Below are 20482 nucleotides of genomic sequence, written 5' to 3' on the forward strand. Positions count from 1 at the left end.
GGCCCCACCTCCAACACTGGGGATTACAATTCAATATGACATTTGGTGGGAGCACAGATCCAAACCATATCAGGTCCGAATAGACATTTTTTTAAAAGCCAATAAGCACATGGAAAGGTGATCAACATGATCAGCCATCAGGGACATGCAAAGCAAAATGACAAAGACATGATGTCACACCCATGAGGTGAGCTAAAATCAAAAAGACAGGTGTTGGTGAGGATGTGAAGAAACCAGAACCCTCACACACTTCCGGGGGGTGGTGGGGAGAATGGAAAATGGATGCAACTTCTTGAAAAACAGCCTGGAGGCTTCCCAAAAGGTTATATAGTTACAGTATGACTCAACAATTCCACTCCTAGTTATATATATATCCAAGAGATGAAAACATATATCCACACAAAAACATGCACACAAGTTCACATAAAAGCATCATTCGTAACAGCCAAGAAGTGAAAACAACCCAAATACGCACCAAATAAGATGTCTGTAGTCGGCAGGGCATGGTGGCTCACGCCTGTAATTCCAGCACTTTGAGAGGCGGAGGCAGGCTGGTCATTTGAGGTCAGGAGTTCAAGACCAGCCTGGCCAACATGGTGAAACTCATCTCTACTAAAAATACAAAAAAATTACCAGGCATGGTGGCACAAGCCTGTAATCCCAGCTATCAGGAGGCTGAGGCAGGAGAATCAATTGAACCCGGGAGGCAGAGGTTGCAGTGAGCTGAGATTGCGCCACTGCACTCCAGCCTGGGCAACAGAATGAGACTCTGTCTCAAAAAAAAAAAAAAAAACAAGATGTCTATAGTCATACAATGGAATGTTATTTGGCAATAAAAAGGAATGAAGAACCAACACATGCTATAACATGGAGGAACCTTGAAAACATTATGCTAAGTGAAAGAAGCAGTCACAAAGAACCGCATATTGCATGATTCTGCTTATATGAAATGAAATGAAATGTCCAGAATAGGCAAGTCTATAGAGACAGAAAGTAGATGGGCAGTTGCCTAGGGCTGGTGCAGGTGTGAGGCTGGGGGTGGGGGTAGACAATTATGGCTAAGGGGTACAAGGTGTCTTTACGGGCTGATAAAAATGTTCTTAAATTGCTTGTGATGATGGTTGTGCAACTCTGAATATACTAAATGCCATTGGATTGTACACTTTATTTTTTATTTTATTTTTTTTTTTTTTGAGATGGAGTCTCGCTCTGTCACCCAGGCTGGAGTGCAGTGGCGCAATCTCGGCTCACTGCAAGCTCCGCCTCCCGGGTTCACGCCATTCTCCTGCCTCAGCCTCTCCGAGTAGCTGGGACTACAGGCGCCCGCCACCACGCCCGGCTAATTTTTTGTATTTTTAGTAGAGACGGGGTTTCACCGTGGTCTCGATCTCCTGACCTCGTGATCCGCCCGCCTCGGCCTCCCAAAGTGCTGGGATTACAAGCGTGAGCCACCGCGCCCGGCCGAATTGTACACTTTAAATGGGTGGCTTATATGGCAGGTAAATTATTTATCAATAAATGTGTTAAAAAAGTAAAATAAACCAAGCTCTTCTTTGTACACCTGCTTGAGGCAAGGGCAGTTTCCAAGCCCCTATATTCCCAACAGTATGAATCACGTAAGGAAAACAAAATCAGGACCTCTGGAGGCTGGAGGCAGGAGAGTTGTGTTGTACTGCGACCCTCAGTGCCCAGAGGGCTCTTCAGTCCTGGCAGCAGCTCATTGCCAGTGGCCAGCATGGCCAGGCCCATTGAAGCTGGAGGATACACTGTAACCAGCTGACACCATGTACCAAGGAGAGTAACACAGCTCTACTAGCACCAGGTATGGCTGTAAGGCCGGTGTGGCATAAACTCTGCCAGGTCACACATGGGCTCCAGACCCACAGACACCTGCTCTAAAGACAGAGACAGAACAGAAGCAACATGAGCTTTGGCAACAGACAGACCCAAATTGGCACCACATCCCTTCTATCTATCAGTTCTATGACCTCAGGCCTATACTCATCTTTTAAAAAGTTCAATAATAATGCCTATCATGTGAGCTGCCCTCACTCTTCCCCTCCCCAGTTTGTTTTCTTTTGTTGGGCTAACATTTATTGAAGGTTTACTAGGTACTAAGCAAATGCTGTACAGGCATTAATATCTCTGTTAGTCTTCACTGCAATCCTGGACAAATCCAGAATGATTTCTTATTATGCCATTTTTAGGTATGCAGGAACGGAGGTTCAGAGAATTCAGACAACTTCTCCATTGTCACAAAGCTAGCAAGTGGCAAAGACACTATGCCCAAGTCATCATTTTAAGTGTCATACTATACCCTATCCATATAGCAAGAGTGACATTTCATAAGTAGATAAAGAGCTTGACACAGAGTTGGGCCCTCAGAAGAGTCCTGAGAGCCAGGTGTATCAGTCTGTCCCCACATTGCTATAAAGAAATACTCGAGACTGGGTAATTTATAAAGGAAAGAGGTTTAATTGACTCACAATTCTGCATGACTGGGGAGACCTCAGGAAACTTACAATCATGGCGGAAGGTGAAAGGAAAGCAAGGACCTTCTTCACATGCAGGCAGGAGACAGTGTGAGCAAAGGGGAAAGAACCCCTGAAAAAACTATCACATCTCGTGAGAACTCACTGTCACAAGAATAGTATGGGTGAAACCGCCCCTGTGATCCAATCACCTCCCACCAGGTCTCTCCCTAGACACATGGGGATTACAATTCAAGATGAGATTTGGATGGAGGCACAGCCAAACCATATCACCAGGGTACCAAAATCATTCCCCCTGAGTGGTGTCCCTATCCAGAGGCCACAGACAGGACACCTGGCATGAGAAGGTGACATGGCTTGGATGTGTGTTCTCTCCAAATCTCGTGTTGAAATGTGACCTCCATTCTGCAATTATAAAAGCAGTAAGAATAAAATAAAATGAAACAAACAAAAAAGAAATGTGACCTCCAATATTGGAGGTAGAGCCTAACAGGAGGCATTGCAACATGGGGATGAATCCCTCATGAATGGCTTAGTGCCATCCCCTTGGTGATGAGTGAATTCCCTCTCAGTTAGTTCATGTGAGATCTTACTGGGGAACCTGCCCTGATAGTCACATAGGTTCTTTTCTATTTTCCCTAAGCGTCAGCCAGTTTGAGAAATAAAGGGACAGAGTACAAAAGAGAGAAATTTTTAAGCTGGGCATCTGGGGGAGACATCACATGTCAGTAGGTTCCATGATGCCCCACAAGCCACAAAACCAGCAAGTTTTTATTAGGGACTTTCAAAAGGGGAGGGGCTGTACGAATAGGGTGTGGATCACAAAGATCACGTACTTCACAAGGTAATAGAATATCACAAGGCAAATGGAGACAGGGCGAGATCACAGGACCACAGGACCGGGGTGAAATTAAAATTGCTAATGAAATTTCGGGCACCATTGTCATTGATAACATCTTATCAGGAGACAGGGTTTGAGAGCAACCGGTCTGACCAAAATTTATTAGGTGGGAATTTCCTCTTCCTAATAAGCCTGTGAGCGCTATGGGAGACTGGGGTTTATTTCATCCCTACAGTCTTGACCATAGAAGATGGCCATACCCAAGGGGGCCATTTCAGAGACCCACCCTCAGGCACGTACTTTCTTTCCCAGGATGTTCCTTGCTGAGAAAAAGAATTCAGTGATATTTCTCCCATTTGCTTTTGAAAAAAGAGAAATACGGCTCTGTTCCGCCCGGCTCACTGGCGGTCGGAGTTTAAGGTTATCTCTCTTGTTCCCTAAACATTGCCGTTATCCTGTTCTTTTTTCAAGGTGCCCAGATTTCGTATTGTTTAAACACACATGCTCTACAATTTGTGCAGTTAATGCAATTATCACAGTGTCCTGAGGTGACATACATCCTCCTCAGCTTACGAGATGACACGATTAAGAGATTAAAGACAGTCATAGGAAATCACAAGGGTATTGATTGGGGAAGTGATAAGTGTCCATGAAATCTTCACAATTTATGTTTAGAGATTGCAGTAAAGACAGGCATAAGAAATTATAAAAGTATTAATTTGGGGAACTAATAAATGTCCATGAAATCTTCACAATTCACGTTCTTCTGCCATGGCTTCAGCTGGTCCCTCCGTTTGGGGTCCCTGACTTCCCACAACAAGATCTGGTTGTTTAAGAGTCTGAGACCTCCCTCTTCTCTCTTCCACTCTCACCATGTGACACACCTGCGCCCCCTTTGCCTTCCTCCATGATTGTAAGCTTCCAGAGGCCCTCACCAGGAGCAGATGCCAGTGCCATGCTTCCTGTACAGCCTGCAGAACTGTGAGCCAACTAAACCTCGTCTTTATAAATTACCCAGTCTCAAGGAATACTTATTCTTTGATAGCAATGCAAAAACAGACTAATACAAAAAAATTGGTACCAAAGAGTGGGGCATTGCTATAAAGGTACCTGAAGATGTGGAAGTAGATTTTGAACTGGGTAACAGTTAAAAGTTAGAAGAGTTTGGAGAGTTCGGAAGAAGACAGGAAGATGAGGGAAAGTTTGAAACTTCTTAGAAACTGGTTAAAGGGTTGTGACCAGAATGCTGATAGAAATATGAACAATGAAGTCCAGGCTGATGAGGTCTCAGATGAAAACGAGGAACTTATTGGAGAGTGGAGGTCAACAAAGTTCACCCAGGTTACACCTTAGCAAAGAGCTTGGCTGCTTTGTGTTCAGGCCCTAGGGATCTGTGGGAGTTTGAACTTCAGAGTGATGACTTAGGGTATCTGGCAGAAGAAATTTCTAAGCAGCAAAGCGTTCAAGATGTGGTATGGCTGCTTCTAATAACCTACGATCAAATACAGAGACAAAGAAATGACTTATGTTTGGAACTTGTATTTAAAAGGGAAGCAGAGCATAAAAATTTGGAAAATTTGCAGCCTAGCCATGTGGTAAAGAAAGAAAAAGCATTTTTCAGGAGACGAATACAAGCAGGCTGCAAAGTAACCACTTCCTAGAGAGATTAGTGTGACTAAAAAAGGATCCAAGTGCTAATAAGCAAGACAATGGGAAAAAGGGCCTTGAAGGCATTTTAGAAATCTTCTAGGTAGCCCCTCCCATCACAGGCCCAGAAGTCTAGGAGGAAAGAACAGTTTCAGGAGCCACTCCCAGGGCACACGCTGCCCTGCACAGCCTCAGGACACTGTTTCCTGATTCAGGCCTACTCTGGCTACAGCCTTGGCTCAAAGGGGCCCAGGTACAGCTCAATCTGCCACTCTAGAGGGTTCAAGCTGTAAGCCTTAGTGGCTTCCACATAATGTTAAGCCTGTAGGTGTGCAGAATGCAAGAGTGAAGGAGGCTTGGTAGCTTCCACCTATATTTCAGAAAATGCATGGAAAGGCTTAGGAGCCCAGGCAGAAGCCTCCTGCAGGGGTGGACCCCACCACAGAGATGTTCTACTAGGGCAGTGCAAAGGGAAAGTGTGGGGTTGGAGCCTCCACACAAAGTCCCCACTAGAGCACTATCTAGTGGAGCTGTAAGAAGGGGGCCACCACTCTTCAGACCCCACAATGGTACAGCCAACAGCAGCTTGCATCCTGAGCCTGGAAAAGCCTCAAGCACTCAACTCCAATCTGTGAGAGTGGCCATGGGGGCTGCACTCTGCAAAGCCACAACAGCAGAGCTTCCAAAGGCCTTAGAGTCCCACCCTTCCATAAGTGTGCTCTGGATGTGGGACATGGTATCAAAGGAGACTATTTTGGAGCTTGAAGATTTAATAACTGCCCTGCTGGGTTTCAGACTTGTGTGGGGCCTATTGCCCCTTTCTTCTGGCTGATTTCTCCCTTTTGGAATGAGAACATTTACCCAATGCTGGTACCACCATTGTATCTTGAAAGTAAATAACTTGTTTTGATTTTACAGGCTGATAGGTAGGAGTGAGTCTCAGATAAAACTTAAAACTTTGGACTTGATGCTGGAACGAGTTAACACTTTGGAAGACTGTTGTGAAGGAATGATTGTATCTTGCAATGTGAGAACAACATGAGATTTAGAGGGCCAGGGGTGGAATGATATGGTTTGGATATTTGTCCCTTCCAAATCTCATGTGGAAATGTGACCTCCAATGTTAGAGATGGTGCCTGGTGGGAGGCAATTGGATTATGGGGGCGAATTCCTCATGAATGACTTAGCATTATCCCCTTGGTAATGAGTGAGTTCTCTCTCCATTAGTTCATACAAGATCTGTTTTTTTTTTTTTTTTTTTTGAGACCGAATCTTGCTGTGTCGCCCAGACTGGAGTGCAATGGCGCGATCTCAGCTCACTGCAGCCTCCACCTCCCAGGTTCAAGCAATTCTCTGCCTCAGCCTCCCGAGTAGCTGGGATTACAGGTGCCCACCACCACACCCAGCTAATTTTTGTATTTTTAGTAGAGACAGGATTTCACCATCTTGGCCAGGCTGGTCTTGAACTCCTGACCTCATGATCCACCCACCTCAGCCTCCCAAAGTGCTGGGATTACAGGTGTGAGCCGCCATGCCCTGCCAGATCTGATTGTTTATTGTTTAAAAGAGTCTGCGACCTCCCTCTTCTCTCGCTCTTGCTCTTATTTTTGCCCTGTGACGTACCTCCTCCCCCTTTGCTTTCCTCCATGATTGTAAGCTTCCTGAGGCCCTCACCAGGAGCAGATGCCAGTGCCATGCTTCCTCTGCAGCCTACAGAACCATGAGCCAATTAAACCTCTTTTCTTCATAAATTACCTAGCTTCAGGTATTTCTTTTTAGTGGTGAAAGAACAGACTATATGGAAGGGAAGGATAATGCCTTTGGTAGGCACATCTCTTGAGCACTGTGTGCTTGGGACTGTGTTAAGCAATTTACTTGCACATGCCAGAAACTATCTGTCCTGCCCAAATATTCCATGTGCGCACTTCTTCAGGAGACTCTGATAGAAAGACAACAGTCTACAGGAAAAATCACACCCTTACCAGAAGATGCCTTTTGCTTTAGAGGGAAATGGGGCAGACAATTTACAACTGGCCTAAAGTGAATAAGAGAAGTTCTGAAGACAGGACCAGAGGACGAGGCCAAGGCAGGGCTGTACATCAGCCAGTAGACTTACTGTGGAACAGCCACCCAGTGAGAAGGCTAAACTTACCCTTCCCAAGTCCAGCCACTTCTCACCGTGTGTTCCAGTTACTATTGCTACATAACAAATTACCCCACAATTTAGCATCTTAAAATAACCATTTTTATTATGTACCTTTATTCTGTGGGTCAGGAACTTGGGCAGGGCATGGGGTGAACAAGATGACCAGAGGGATGACTTGTCTCTGTTCCATAATCTGGGGCCTCAACCAGAAAAACCCGAAGGCAAGGAATGATTTGATGGCTAGGGCTGTAGTTATCTGGGGCCATTTTGCTCATATGATGGGAGACTCAAAGGCTGGGATTAACAACAGAGCACCTACATGTGGTCTCTCCCTGCAGCTTGGCTTCCTCAATGCATGATGGCCTTGGAGTACGGAGACTTCCTACTTAGTGGCCCAGTGCTCCAAGCACCAGTATTCCAGCTACTAAGGCAGAGGAATGTCAAGGAATTAAGGAATTTGGAGGCCATGTTTTAAAGCCTTCACACCCTGGCTTCCAGGAAGGACCCAAGCTCAAGGGCATATGCAAAAGAGACTCCAGAGGATCTTCCCCTGTCCGGGGACCTATTTCCTGCAGAATCCAATGGCAGAATCTCCCAGGCATAATGATAAGCAAAAGAACACAGGTGCAAAAGAGTGCTAACTGTGTGGTTCCATTTATGCAGCATTCAAGGAAAGACAAAACTAAGTTCAGAATAGCAGTTACCTGCAGGTGGGGTGCAAAGGGGCACAAGAGAGGGAGCTTTCTAGGCTTCTGGCATGTTCTTTATATTAATACATTTGTTACACAAATGTATTCATATGTAAAAAACTAATCAACTCCTACACTTAAAAGTCATGCATTGACCACACTATGCATTTTCTACCTCAATAAAAATTTTGTAAAGGAATTATCCTCAGGAGGAGAGGAGAGGGGGAACAAAAGAATTATCCTATCCATTCAGAGCAACTCACTCTCCATCCCTTCCCCTAGCCAGATTTACATGCCCTAGAAAAGCAGATTCCCAGGCCTCCCCGCTCTGGCTAGTCAATGGCATGTGGATGCAGCTCTTTAGGGGAGGCGTTTCCAGCCCCTCCTCTGCCCTTCTGCCCGGACTTCCTTCTCCGTTTTAGAATCCAAAAGTGCTGGAAGGTGCCAGGACTATCGCGGTTTCATTTCATACCGTCATTTTATGGAGGAGGAAAGCAGGAAGGGGAGTGGTGGAGGGACTGGAATGTGCAGCCAGGGAGGCAGGTGAGGCCCGGACTCCTCTGACAGCCAAGGCAGAACTACAGTCTTAGGGTCTTTCTCTTCCTCTCAGTGAGGCAGAGCCCTCCATTGCCCGTAAGACTGCTTAGTGTGGGCTCTGTGCATCCATGTCTATCCAAATGGGAGTTTCTGGAAGGCAGGAAGGTTTCTCACTTGATAAGCTTCCGGGACCCACCCAGCTGGGTGGGGATTTTCCACAGGGCCCAGGCAGAGGGATAATGCTAGCCGCTCCTTGGGGCGTGGCTATGATCACAGACCCTGGGGGCTGTGGGCCTGAGAGCTTTCACCCCTCCCAGAATTACCAGAAATGGGATGGGAAGCTGAGATGCTTTCGCTTTCCAGTGAACCTCCTAAGGATCGAACCAGAAGCCAGCATCTTAAATCCTAAAATGTGAAGCCCCAACAATCAAGCTCTTTCCTGATCTGGCTTTGCCCATCCCCCTACCACCCCCTGTCTTTTGCAGTCAGCTTCTATTATGGACAGAATGGTGTTCCCCCAAAATTCATTGGTTGAAGTCCTGACCCCCCAGCGCCTCAGAATGTGACTATATTTGGAGATAGGGTCATTAAAGAGGTTAAGTTAAAATGAGGCCCTTAGGATGGTCCCTAATCCAGTCTGACTGGTGTCCTTATAAGAAGAGGAAATTTGGACACACGGACACACCAGGGATGTGCAGAGGAGGCAGGGCAAGAAGTCAGCCATCTGCAAGCCAAGGAAAGAGACCTCAGAGGAAACCAGACCTGCCAATACCTTGCTCTTGGACATCCAGCCTCCAGAATCATAAGAAGATAAATTTCTGTTGTTTGTGTCTGCGGCGTTTTATTACAGCAGCCCTAGCAAACTATACAACTCCCATTTCCTAAATGTAACACATTTTTACACCTGCCTGGGGTGCCTTTCCCTCCCTCCTCCCTTGACCCTCTGAAAAACACCACCTTCCAGTCCCTCCCTGCCAATTGCTCCATGACATGTCTCTTCAAGCCCCGAGTCAGTGAACTGTGCTACACGGTCTTGCATTGTACACATGTAACCATTATCATCTCTATGACACCATATTTGAGTTTATCTTCTTGCCAGACCTTGATTCTGGAGACAGGGGCCATTCCTTATTCATCTCCGCATCCCCAGCCTGAATAATAAATGGTTTGATAAAATGTCTGCCGGATTGAACTGAACTGGAGAATTTGCTGAGTGCTTCAGCATCCCCTGGCAGGGTCTCTGGCCCTCAGACCCCACACTTCCCCTTCACTGTATCCACCTTGCACCCTGCACAAATGCCAAGAAAGGCTTTAAGGTCAAAAGAATTAGCACTGTCTTAGAAATTGTATAGAGGTGGTCCAGATGGTCCCCAACTTACAATGGTTCAGCGTACAATTTTCTGACTTTAAGATGGTGTAAAAGCAATACACATTCATTAGAAACCATTCTTCAAATTTTGAATTTTGATCTTTGCCCAGGCTAGCAATAAGTGGAAATACGCTCTCCTGTGATGCTGGGCAGCAGGAATGAGCTGCAGCTCCCACTGAGCCACACTATCATGAGAGCAAACAACTGGTACTCAACAGTATACTGTGTTGCCAGATGATTTTGCCCAACTGTAGGCTAATGCCAGTGTCTGAGCATGTTTAAAGTAGGCTAGGCTAAGCTATGATGTTCAGTAGGTTAGGTGTAGTAAATGCATTTTCAACTTACAATGGGTTTATCGGGCACTAACCCCACATCATAAGTCAAGGAGCAACTGTATTATAAAGCAAAGACTGGGGGAGGGCAATGTTTAACCTGGAGACGTGGATTGCTCATGATAACAATGTAGGATGCCAGGGGCTGAACACAGCAAACTTGAGGGGAAGGGAGGTCCCTTCTCACCTATCCAGCACCCCAAAGCTTGAATCAATAGCTCCTTCCCACGCTGGGTGAAATCAGCCCTGAGCTGTCTGTGTTGGAGAGGGTCCAGGGGAGGGATGTATATGTGCATCCTGAGGTGGAAAAATCCCTAAACTCACTCACTTGTGTGGTGAAGCAGCAGGGCTGGAGGCTTCTAGAACCCTAGGGAGGGCGCAGCCTTTGACTTTCGGACAGACCTGGTTAGAAGCCTCACTCGTTTGCTGCCAGCTGATAAAGGAGCCAGACGAAAGGGCCCAGCATAGCTCCTGGCCTTTGGAGCATGCCCTTTATCCATAGGATGCTACTCTTCTCCTGATGTCCATCTTCCCCTAGTGCTGAGCCCAAAGCACAGAAGGCATCCTGTTCCGGGCCAGGCTGGCTGGGGTTAACAAGAGAAAGGCAGCTGTTTCCCGAAAACAAAGGGCTGGGTCAATAAATCTGCCGCGGCAGCCATTGATCCGTGAGGGCAAAGGCTCCTGTGGGGAGCAGCCAGCCAGTTTCTCTGAAACGTCTAGAACAGAGCCATCCAGGAAAGCAAGGCTGAGGCTTGAAAGGCCCTTAGGTAGGCCTGTCCTGGGGTCAATATCCTCAGAGCACAGGGTCCCTCTCCTCATCCCCAGCACCCTCCAGGATCAGACTCAGAGTCTCACAGAATCACAGAGCTGGAAAGGACCCCAAGCATTCTCCAATGCAGTTTTTTATTTGGGACCATGTTAAGAATTCATCCATCTATGCACTTGGATGGGTCAGGGGGAAAAGGTTCACTAATCTATAACTGAAATTTAGCATTTCTTTCTATCATGAACCTAAGCAACAAACTACAGTAGAATTTGGAGAACCTAAGACTTTGTCACCAAGAGACATGACAGGCATTTTTATAGCTCAGTACAGGCATTCCAGAATTCTCAAGACATTGTTCATTAATACTACCTCAAAATTGTGGTAATGATCAGGGCCACCACTAGATCTCGCTTAATGTATTAATAAATAAGCATTGTTACTGCTATATCACAAATTTGTTTTTTTATTTTGACAACTGTATTTTGGTATCATTAGTTAACTTTGTTATTCGATGTATTTTATATTACCAGCCTTCAAAAGTGTCCACGACACAGAAAGGATTAAGAATTCCTACTGGGCTTTAACCCTCACTGTAGATGGAGAAACCAAGGTCCAAGACAGGCAGTGCTTCTTCTGGATGGATGGATGGATGGATGGATGGATGGATGGATGGATGGATGAAGGGACGGACGGATGGTGAGTGAACAGATGGTGAATGGATTAATGGATAGAAGTGCAAATGAAAAAATAGCACAGTAATAGCAATAATAATCCTCATGGACTGCTTACCCTGAGCCAGGCATTATTTTAAACTATTTAATTCTCGCAACAACGCTATGAGACAGATAATATTATTTTCTCCATTGAACAGATAAGAAAACTGAGATATAAAGTTATGAAGTGATTTGGACAAGGCTACAGAGCCAGTAAGAGGAAGAGCCATGTATGACTCAAACCCCTGAGCCTCTCTTCTCTATGACTGCTCTGAAGCAGTCTGGTGAAGCTTGGTTTAGTGCTGAGCTCTGGGATCATAAAGCAAGGACTGAATTCCAATTCTGGCCACTTGCAAGATGGTGACTCTGGGCAACTGATTTCACTACTGCAAATCACGGTTTTCATCCATAACATGAAGACAGTAGTATCACCTCCATCACGGGGTCATATGTAGATTAATAAGTCAGGGAAAGCACATAGCACAGTGCCCAGTACATAGTATTGCTAGATAATTTTGTTTTTAATGAATGACAAGACCAAGGCATAGACCCATTTAGAATGGTGATATGTGTCTCTGTGCTAAAATTGCCAAAAATCAGAAAATTAAGGTAACAAGTCTGGAACCCAGATCCCAGATCCTGGCAAAATTGAAGGGTGTCAAGAACTAACAAGTTGAGGCTGGGTGCATTGGCTCATGCCTATAATCCCAGCACTTTGGGAGGCCGAGGCGGACGGCTCACTTGAGGTCAGAGGTTCGAGACAGGCCTGGCCAACATGGTGAAACCCTGTCTGTACTAAAAATACAAAAATTGACCGGCATGGTGGTGGATGCCTGTAATCCCAGCTACAAGGGAGGCTGAAGCATGAGAATCACACCCGGGAGATGGAGGTTGCAGTGAGCCAAGATCGCGCCACTGCACTCCGGCCTGGGCAATAGAGCGAGTCTATGTTTTTTTTTTTTTTTTTAAAAAAAAAAAAGAATTAACAAGTTGACTTTCAAACTGCAAGAGTTGAAAAAAAAAAAAAAGAAAGAACAAGTGCCTAGTGAAATTTTGCTTTCAAGATGGTGTAGACAAAGGGATGAATTTAGATTGAAGTAAATATATGAAAATTCTAGTAATTAGCAATTCCTTCTGAAGAGTATGGTATGGAAAGGGAGGGAAAGAATAACCTTGCAGTGGAGAAATTCAACAAGCACTACCCCAGCCAGCTGGCCAAGATTAAAGTTACCAGTGATAAATCACGTTGATATGATAGACGTATCATAGATAGATGGCACTTTACCTCTAACTTCCAAAAACTCATGTACCCAGTCTAATCATGAGAAAAGTATCAGACTGACTCAAATGGAAGGACATGCTACAAAATACTTGACCAAAATGTCTCAAAAACTATCAAGGTCTTCAAAAAACAAGCCTGAGAAACTGTCCCAATCTAAAGGAATCTAAGGAGATAGGATAACTAAATGTATTGCAGTATCCTGAATAGGATCCTGGAGCAGAAATAGGACATTAGGTAGAAAGTAAGGAAATGTGAATAAAGTATGGACTGTGGTCAACAATACTGTATCGATATTGCTTCATTCGTTGTGACAAATGTGCCATACTAATGTAAGCGATTAACATTAGGGGAAACTGGGGGTGAAGTACAGGAGAACTCTCTGTACCATCATTTCAGCTTTTCTGTAAATCTAAATCTATTCTAAAAAAGAGTATTCGCTTTCAAAATGCTAGTAGTTGATCTGGTGGTGAGATTACAGGCAATTTCTTTTCTTAGTTTTATTTGTCTGTATATTTTTAATTTTTCTTCTTTTTGAGACAGGGTCTCTCTGTGTTGCCAAGGCTGGAGTGCAGTAGCTATTCACAGGCTCAATCATAGCATACAACCGCCTCCAACTCCTGGGCTCAAGCACATAAACTGAGTCTGTAGCTGCATCTGTATTTTTCAAATGGTCTATGAGGAATACATACTGCTTTTGACATCAGAAAAAAAATTCAATGAACATTACTTTTTTAAAAAAATGAATGGATGTTAGGCTCTTTGGAGATAGTACTATATACATAAAAGTATAACTAGAGTCGTCCTTGGACAGTGACTAAAGCCCATTTTATCGGCCGGGCGTGGTGGCTTACGCCTGTAATCCCAGCACTTTGGGAGGCCAAGGCGGGCAGATCACTTGAGGTCAGAAGTTCAAGACCAGCCTGGCCAACATAGTGAAACCCCATCTCTACTAAAAATACAAAAATTAGCTGGGCATGGTGGCGGGTGCCTGTAATCCCAGCTACTCAGGAGGCTGAGGCAGGAGAATCTCGTGAACCCGGGAGGCGAAGGTTGCAGTGAGCCGAGATCATGCCATTGCACTCCAGCCTGGGCAAAAGGAGTGAAACCATGTCTCAAAAAAAAAAAAAAAAAAGGCCAGACGCGGTGGCTCACGCCTGTAATCCCAGCACTCTGGGAGGCTGAGGCGGGAGGATCACAAGGTCAGGAGATCGAGACCATCCTGGCTAACACGGTGAAACCCCATCTCTACTAAAAATACAAAAAATTAGAATTAGCTGGGCATAGTGGCGGGCACCTATAGTCCCAGCTACTCGGGAGGCTGAGGCAGGAGAATGGTGTGAACCTGGGAGGCGGAGCTTGCAGTGAGCAGAGAGCGCGCCACTGCACTCCAGCCTGGGCAACAGAGCGAGACTCCGTCTCAAAAAAAAAACAAAACAAACAAAAAAAAACACTTTATCACTCTGCACCCAGGGCCTGGCACTCTCCCCGGGGGAGGGTGGTGTGCTTCTGAACCTGCCAGCATTTTTTCTATCTATGAAGCACTTGCTGGTAGAGGTCAAAGGGCTATCCCGGGTGAGCCTACACTGCTGGCTCGAGAGGCCCCAGGCAAATCAGCCCCAGGAAAATCTCGTCCATCAGCTTCTAGGCCAAGCCTCAGCCTGCTCTAGGTCATCAGTCTGGGAGGCAGGAAGACTGCAAAGGGTCCTCAGTTCTCATCATACGAACAAAAGACAAGACGAGACTCGCCAGGAATGTGTGGTTTGTCCCAGGCACTTTGTCCTGCATCCAGACCTCAAGCAGCTGATTCTTTATTTTTGCACTTCTTTTAAAGCACAAAAATAAAGCTGATTCTTTATTTTTGCACTTCTTTTAAAGCTCAGGCTCAGAGAGAGAGTCCCCAGTTCACAAGAGTCAGAAGCAGGATATAAACTCTGATCTACTCACTCCAGAGCTGCCCGCAAGAAGGACACCTGTCTCTACCTGTCTCGGGAACGTGCCATGACCACAGCAGATGGCTGGACTACATTTAGGAGACAGGATGCTGGAGAAAGGAAGTGGCAAGCAGTGGGCAGCACCCTTCAGACTTCCCCTGAACCAACCACTACCACCCCAATACTGCGGACTCCATGGACAAAGGCCAGCTCGTTCTTGGGCCCAAACACCAGTTGCAGCTCTTGGATCCTGGGAAACGTCAGAAAGCACCAGCGACTGCTCCCTGGGCTCCACTCTTGTTCCATTCCCAAGGGCATCCTCCATCATCCTGGTATCCAATTCCTAGGCGGACGGGCCCTCCCCTTGCTGAGGACCTCCAAAGCAGGGGCCAGGAGAGAGATGGTGCTGACACATTTCTACTGTAATTGCATTGGGACCAGACTGTTTCTCTCTCTCAGAGTTGGCAACAACAACCCCTGAGAGGAACAACTCAGCTTTCTAACAGGTAGCCTTGTTTTTTTTTTTTTTTTTTTGAGATGGAGTCTCACTCTGTCACCCAACCTGGAGCTCAATGGCACGATCTTGGCTCACTGCAACCTCTGCCTCAAGCAATTCTCTCACCTCAGCCTCTGGAGTAGCTGGGATTACAGGCACACGTCACTATCCCTAGCTAATTTTTGTATTTTTAGTAGAGATGGGGTTTCATCATGTTGGCCAGGCTAGTCTCGAACTCCTGACCTCAAGCGATCCACCTGCCTTGGCCTCCCAAAGTGCTGGGATTACAGGTGTGAGCCACCGTGACCAGCCACAGGTAGCCTCTCTAAAAGGCCTTTTTTTTTTTTTAATACAAACACTGAGATGTTGGCTTCAAAGTGGTCCCCTGAAAGGCTGTCCAGTTATTCTAGTGAATTCTCCAGAGCTCATTCAACTCTTCAGAAATTGCCTTCAGGGCAACCTTTGACCAAAATTGGTCAACCTGCTTGATTGTCCAAAGTATTCCCCAATACGGGTAGCCAAAGAACTTTCAGCTATTTCCAAAATCCAAATTCAGGTTCAAAAGACCAAGAGCTGCCCCTCTGAGGCCACTCCCAAGAACCCTGGGCATAGTCTGAGAAAGGGCTGCATGGCAGACATATCATTACTTTCTCAGTTGTGTTGTCAGACAACTGCCTTTAGGGTCAAAGCTTGTGTGTGTTGGCTTCCTCCCTCCCTGATTCCCAACAAACGCTCTGAACCATTCCCCAGATCTTGGCAGAGTGTGGGACACCCTCCTCTGACTTCCCCAGAAGCGTGGCCCCCTGCCCCTTCTCCCTCCCAGCACAGAGCCCCTGTGCTGGGATCAGCCCAGGCTCCACTTGTTCCTCTAATGAGTCTTAAGTATTTGGCTTGGGCTCCTGCCAGACCTACTCCTACAGGGAGGAGGGAGTGGGAAGAATGGGCCAAAGCTCATGCCAGCTCAGTTCTGCTCGGCCCTGGGCAGACTGGCACAGGGGCTGCCTGGCCCAGACCCACCCAGGGGTGCAGCCAGGCACCCATTTGAGGCCCACAGCCTTTCTTTACCCTCCACTTCAGGGGCTTCCCACAGTGCAGATTCCTGGGCATACTTCCTGGGTTGGAATCCTGGGGTGAGGCTCAGGAATGTGCATTTTTAATAAACACCTCAGGAGATTGTGATGCATAATGAAGATCAAAAACCAGTGCTCCGGAAAGTCAATGACAGGGATTCAGGCTGGCTTGTGAAATTGTGTATATGTGCATTTTTCTAGAGTCCACAGTTGTCAAATTCTCAAATTAGGTCAATAGTCCCCATAACCCTTTAAAAGTTTTTTAAAAACAAGCCCGATGTGGTAGCTCACAGCCTATAATCCCAGCACTTTGGGAGGTAGAGACAGGAAGATAGCTTGAGGCCAGAAGTTCAAGACCAGCCTGGGCAACATAGCAAGACCCCATCTCTACAGATAAGTAAAAAAAATAATAACTTAGCTGGGCATGGTGACACATACCTGTAGTCCCAGCTACTCAAGAGGCTGAGGCTCAAGGATCACTTGAACCCAGGAGCTTGAGGCTGCTGCAGTGAGCCATGATCATGCTACAGCACTCCAGCCTGGGTGACAGAGCAAGACACCATCTCTAAAAAAAATTAAAAATTAAAACAAAAGGCTAAGAAGCACTAGTAAATGAGATGATTCCTAAGTTCAGTTGTAGCTCTGACCTACTACAACTTGATGACCCTGTTCAGGCCCCCATCAGGGCAAGCCCCCAGGATGCTCTCCTTTTACCAAACCTCAGGGAAAGATAAGGCTGGCCTTGAAAAAGGCTGGCAAGTCTGGGGAGACCAGGATGACATAGAACTAGGCTGAGGGACAATAGGATGACAATGGCCATGGGCTTGGGTAAGAAATGACACAGGACCCTTAGATATCAATGAAGGCAAACCCCTGGCAAGAGGGGTGAATTTTTACCAATATCAGGTCCTCTCTCTCTGGCCACATAGCTAAACTACATTTCTCACTCCCCTGTAGTTGGCGGAGGTAATGAGTTGAATTCTGCCCAATGCAATGTGGATCTCTGCTATGGTCTGGATGTTTGTGTCTCCCCAAAATTCATATATTGAAGTCCTAGCCCCTAAGGTGATAGGTTTAGGAAGTGGAGCCTTTGGGGAGGTAATTAGGTCATGAAGGTGGAACCCTCATGAATGGAATTAGTGTCCTTACAAAAGAGACCCCAGAGAGCTCCTTTGCCCTTTCCACCATATGAGGACAGTGAGAAGGCACTATCTATGAACGAGGATGGGTGATATGGTTTGGCTCTGTGTCCCTACCCAAATCTCATCTTGAATTGTACTCCCATAATTCCCACGTGTTGTGAAAGGGACTCAGTGGGAAGTAATTGCATTATGGGGGCAGTTTCTCCCATACAGTTCTCGTGGTAGTGAATAAGTCTCACGAGACCTGATGGTTTGATAAGGAGAAACCTGCTTTGCTTGATTCTCATTCTCTTCTCGTCTGCACCATGTGAGACATGCCTTTCACCTTCTGCCACAATTGTGAAATCTCCCCAGCCACATGGAACTATAAGTCCAACAAACCTTTCTTTTGTAAATTGCTCGGTCTCAGGTATGTCTTTATCAGCAGTGTGAGAATAGACTGCTGAGTTCACATGAAAAGGCCCTCACAAGACATCAAAGACATCAAATCTGCCAGTGCCTTGATTTTGGACCTCCAAGCCTCCAGAACTATGGGAAATAAATGTTCGTTGTTTGTAAGCCACCCAGTTTAAGGTATTTTGTTACAGCAGCCCAAACGGACTAACAACAGAAAATGTGTATCAAGAAGTAGGGTGCTGCTATAACAAATATCTAAAATGTGGAAGAGGCTTTGGAATTGGGTAATGAGTAGAAGCTGGAAGAATTTTGAGATGAATGCTAGAAAAAAAAATCTACATTGCCATAAACAGACTATTAAAGGTGATTCTGGTAAGGGCTCAGAAAAGGGGTGCTACAGAGAGAGCCTCACTCTTCTTAGAGATCACCCAAGTGGTCATCAGAATGTTGGTAGAAATACAGATGGTAAAGGCTGTTCTGATGAGGTCTTAGATGAAAATGAGGAACATCTTATTGAAAACTGGAGGAGAGATGACCCTTGTTAAAAAGTGGCAAAGACATTTGGCTTTTGTTCATGTCCTACTGTTTTGTGGAAGGTAGAACTTGTGAGCAATGAAATAGGATATTTGGCTGAAGAAATTTCTAAGCAAAGTATTGAAGGTGCAACTTGGCTCTTCTTAAATGCTTATAGTAAAAAGCAAGAAGACAAACTCTAAAGATGGAATTTTTCATCAAAAGAGAAGCAGAACTTAAAGATTAGGAAACATCTCAGCCTATTTATATTGCAAAAAATGAGAAAGTGTGCTCAGGCATTTGCTACAGAGACTAGCATGAATCAGACATGTGCTATTCATCAAGACAATAGAAAAATGGCCCCAAAGGTATTTCAGAGATTATAGGGGCTGCCCCTTCCATCACAGGCCTAGGGTGCCAGGGCCTAAGGAACAGAATGATTTCAAAGAAGGAGCCACAGGCCTCCACAGGCCCTCAGTGCTCACTGTCCAGCATCACCTCAAGGCTCTGCTCCCTGCATTTCAGTGTAGTCCTCCTCACCATCCCAAGTTCAGCTCCAGTGGCCACCCTCCTCCCACCCCTAAAGGACATAGGTGGTAAATTTTGGTGGCATCCGCATGGTGCCATCTCAGCCAGTACACAGAGTATATAAAGGCTGTCCTGATGAGGTCTTAGAAAGACTACTACTACTGTGGGGACATGGTTACCTTCACCTAGATTTCAAAGATGCTCCAGAGAGCCTAAGGTGCCAGGCAAAGAACCACCGCAGGGGCAGGGCCACTGTAGAAAGCCCCAACGAGGGCAATGCCCAGGGGAGCCACGAAAGTAGGGCTACCTTACAACCCAGACCAGTGGGGCCACCAGTGTGTGATCCCAGCCCAAGATAGCTACAGGTGCACAGAGCCTCCACAGAAAATGGGACCACAAGACAGAACTGCCATGGAGGCAGGACCACCACCCCAGTGGGTCCAGAAGACAGGACCTCTCTACCCCTGTGGACTTAAGAGGGCAGAGCCTCAAGTCAAAGATGACTGTTTTCCATCCTTAAAGTTTTGCACTTGCTAGGGATCTGTTACTCCTTCCTTCCTATTTCTCCCTTTTGGAATTAGAATGTCTATCCTATGCCTACCTACCCCACCAGTGTATTTTGGAAGCACATATTTCACATGTTCACAGCTGGGGAACATTTTGCCTCAGGATGAATTATGAATTATGCTTTGAGTCTCATCCATATCTTTTTTGAGATGGAGTCTCACAGTCGCCCAGGCCATAGTGCAGTGGTGCAATCTCAGCTCACTATAACCTCCACCTCCAAGGTTCAAGTGATTCTCATGCCTCAGCCTTCTGAGTAGGGGCTACAGGCACACATCACCATACCTTTTTTTTTTTTTTTTTTTTTCTGTATTTTTAGTAGAGATGGGGTTTTACCCTGCTGGCCAGGCTGGCCTTGAACTACTGACCTCAAGTGATCCACCCACTTTGGCCTCCCAAAGTGCTAGGATTACAGGTGCGAGCCACCACGTCCAGCATTAGATAATATTAAGATGAGACTTTAGATGGGTAGAAAGCCATGGTCTGAATGTTTGTGCCCAACATTTGTTAAATGTTGTTAAATTCCTAACCTCTAAGGTGCTACTAGGAAGAGAGGCCTTTTCTGAGCATGGTGGCTCAGGCCTTAATCCCAACACTTTGGAAGGCCAAGGTGGGCAGATGAGGTCAGGAGTTCAAGATCAACCTGGCCAAGATGGTGAAACCACGTCTCTATTAAAAATACAAAAATTAGCCAGGTGTGGTGGCGAGTGCCTGTAATCCCAGCTACTGGGGAGACTGAGGCAGGAAAATCACTTGAACCTGGGAGGCAGAGGTTGCACTGAGCTGAGATTGCACCACCACCCTCCAGCCTCAGTGACAGAGCAAGACTCCATCTCAAAAAAAAAAAAAAGGGAAATGTTTAGTTCATGAGGTTGCAGGTCTCACAAATAGGATTAGTGCCCTTATAAGAGAGGCCCCAGAGAGCTCTCTTGTCCCTTCTACCATGTATGCAAGGATGCAGCAAGAAGGCACTCTCTATAAACCAGAAAACAGGTCCTCACCAGACACTGAATCTGTTAGTGCTTTGT

The sequence above is a fragment of the Hylobates moloch genome, unplaced genomic scaffold, assembly GCF_009828535.3.
Source record: "Hylobates moloch isolate HMO894 unplaced genomic scaffold, HMol_V3 SCAFFOLD_5, whole genome shotgun sequence".
Taxonomy (NCBI): Eukaryota; Metazoa; Chordata; class Mammalia; order Primates; family Hylobatidae; genus Hylobates; species Hylobates moloch.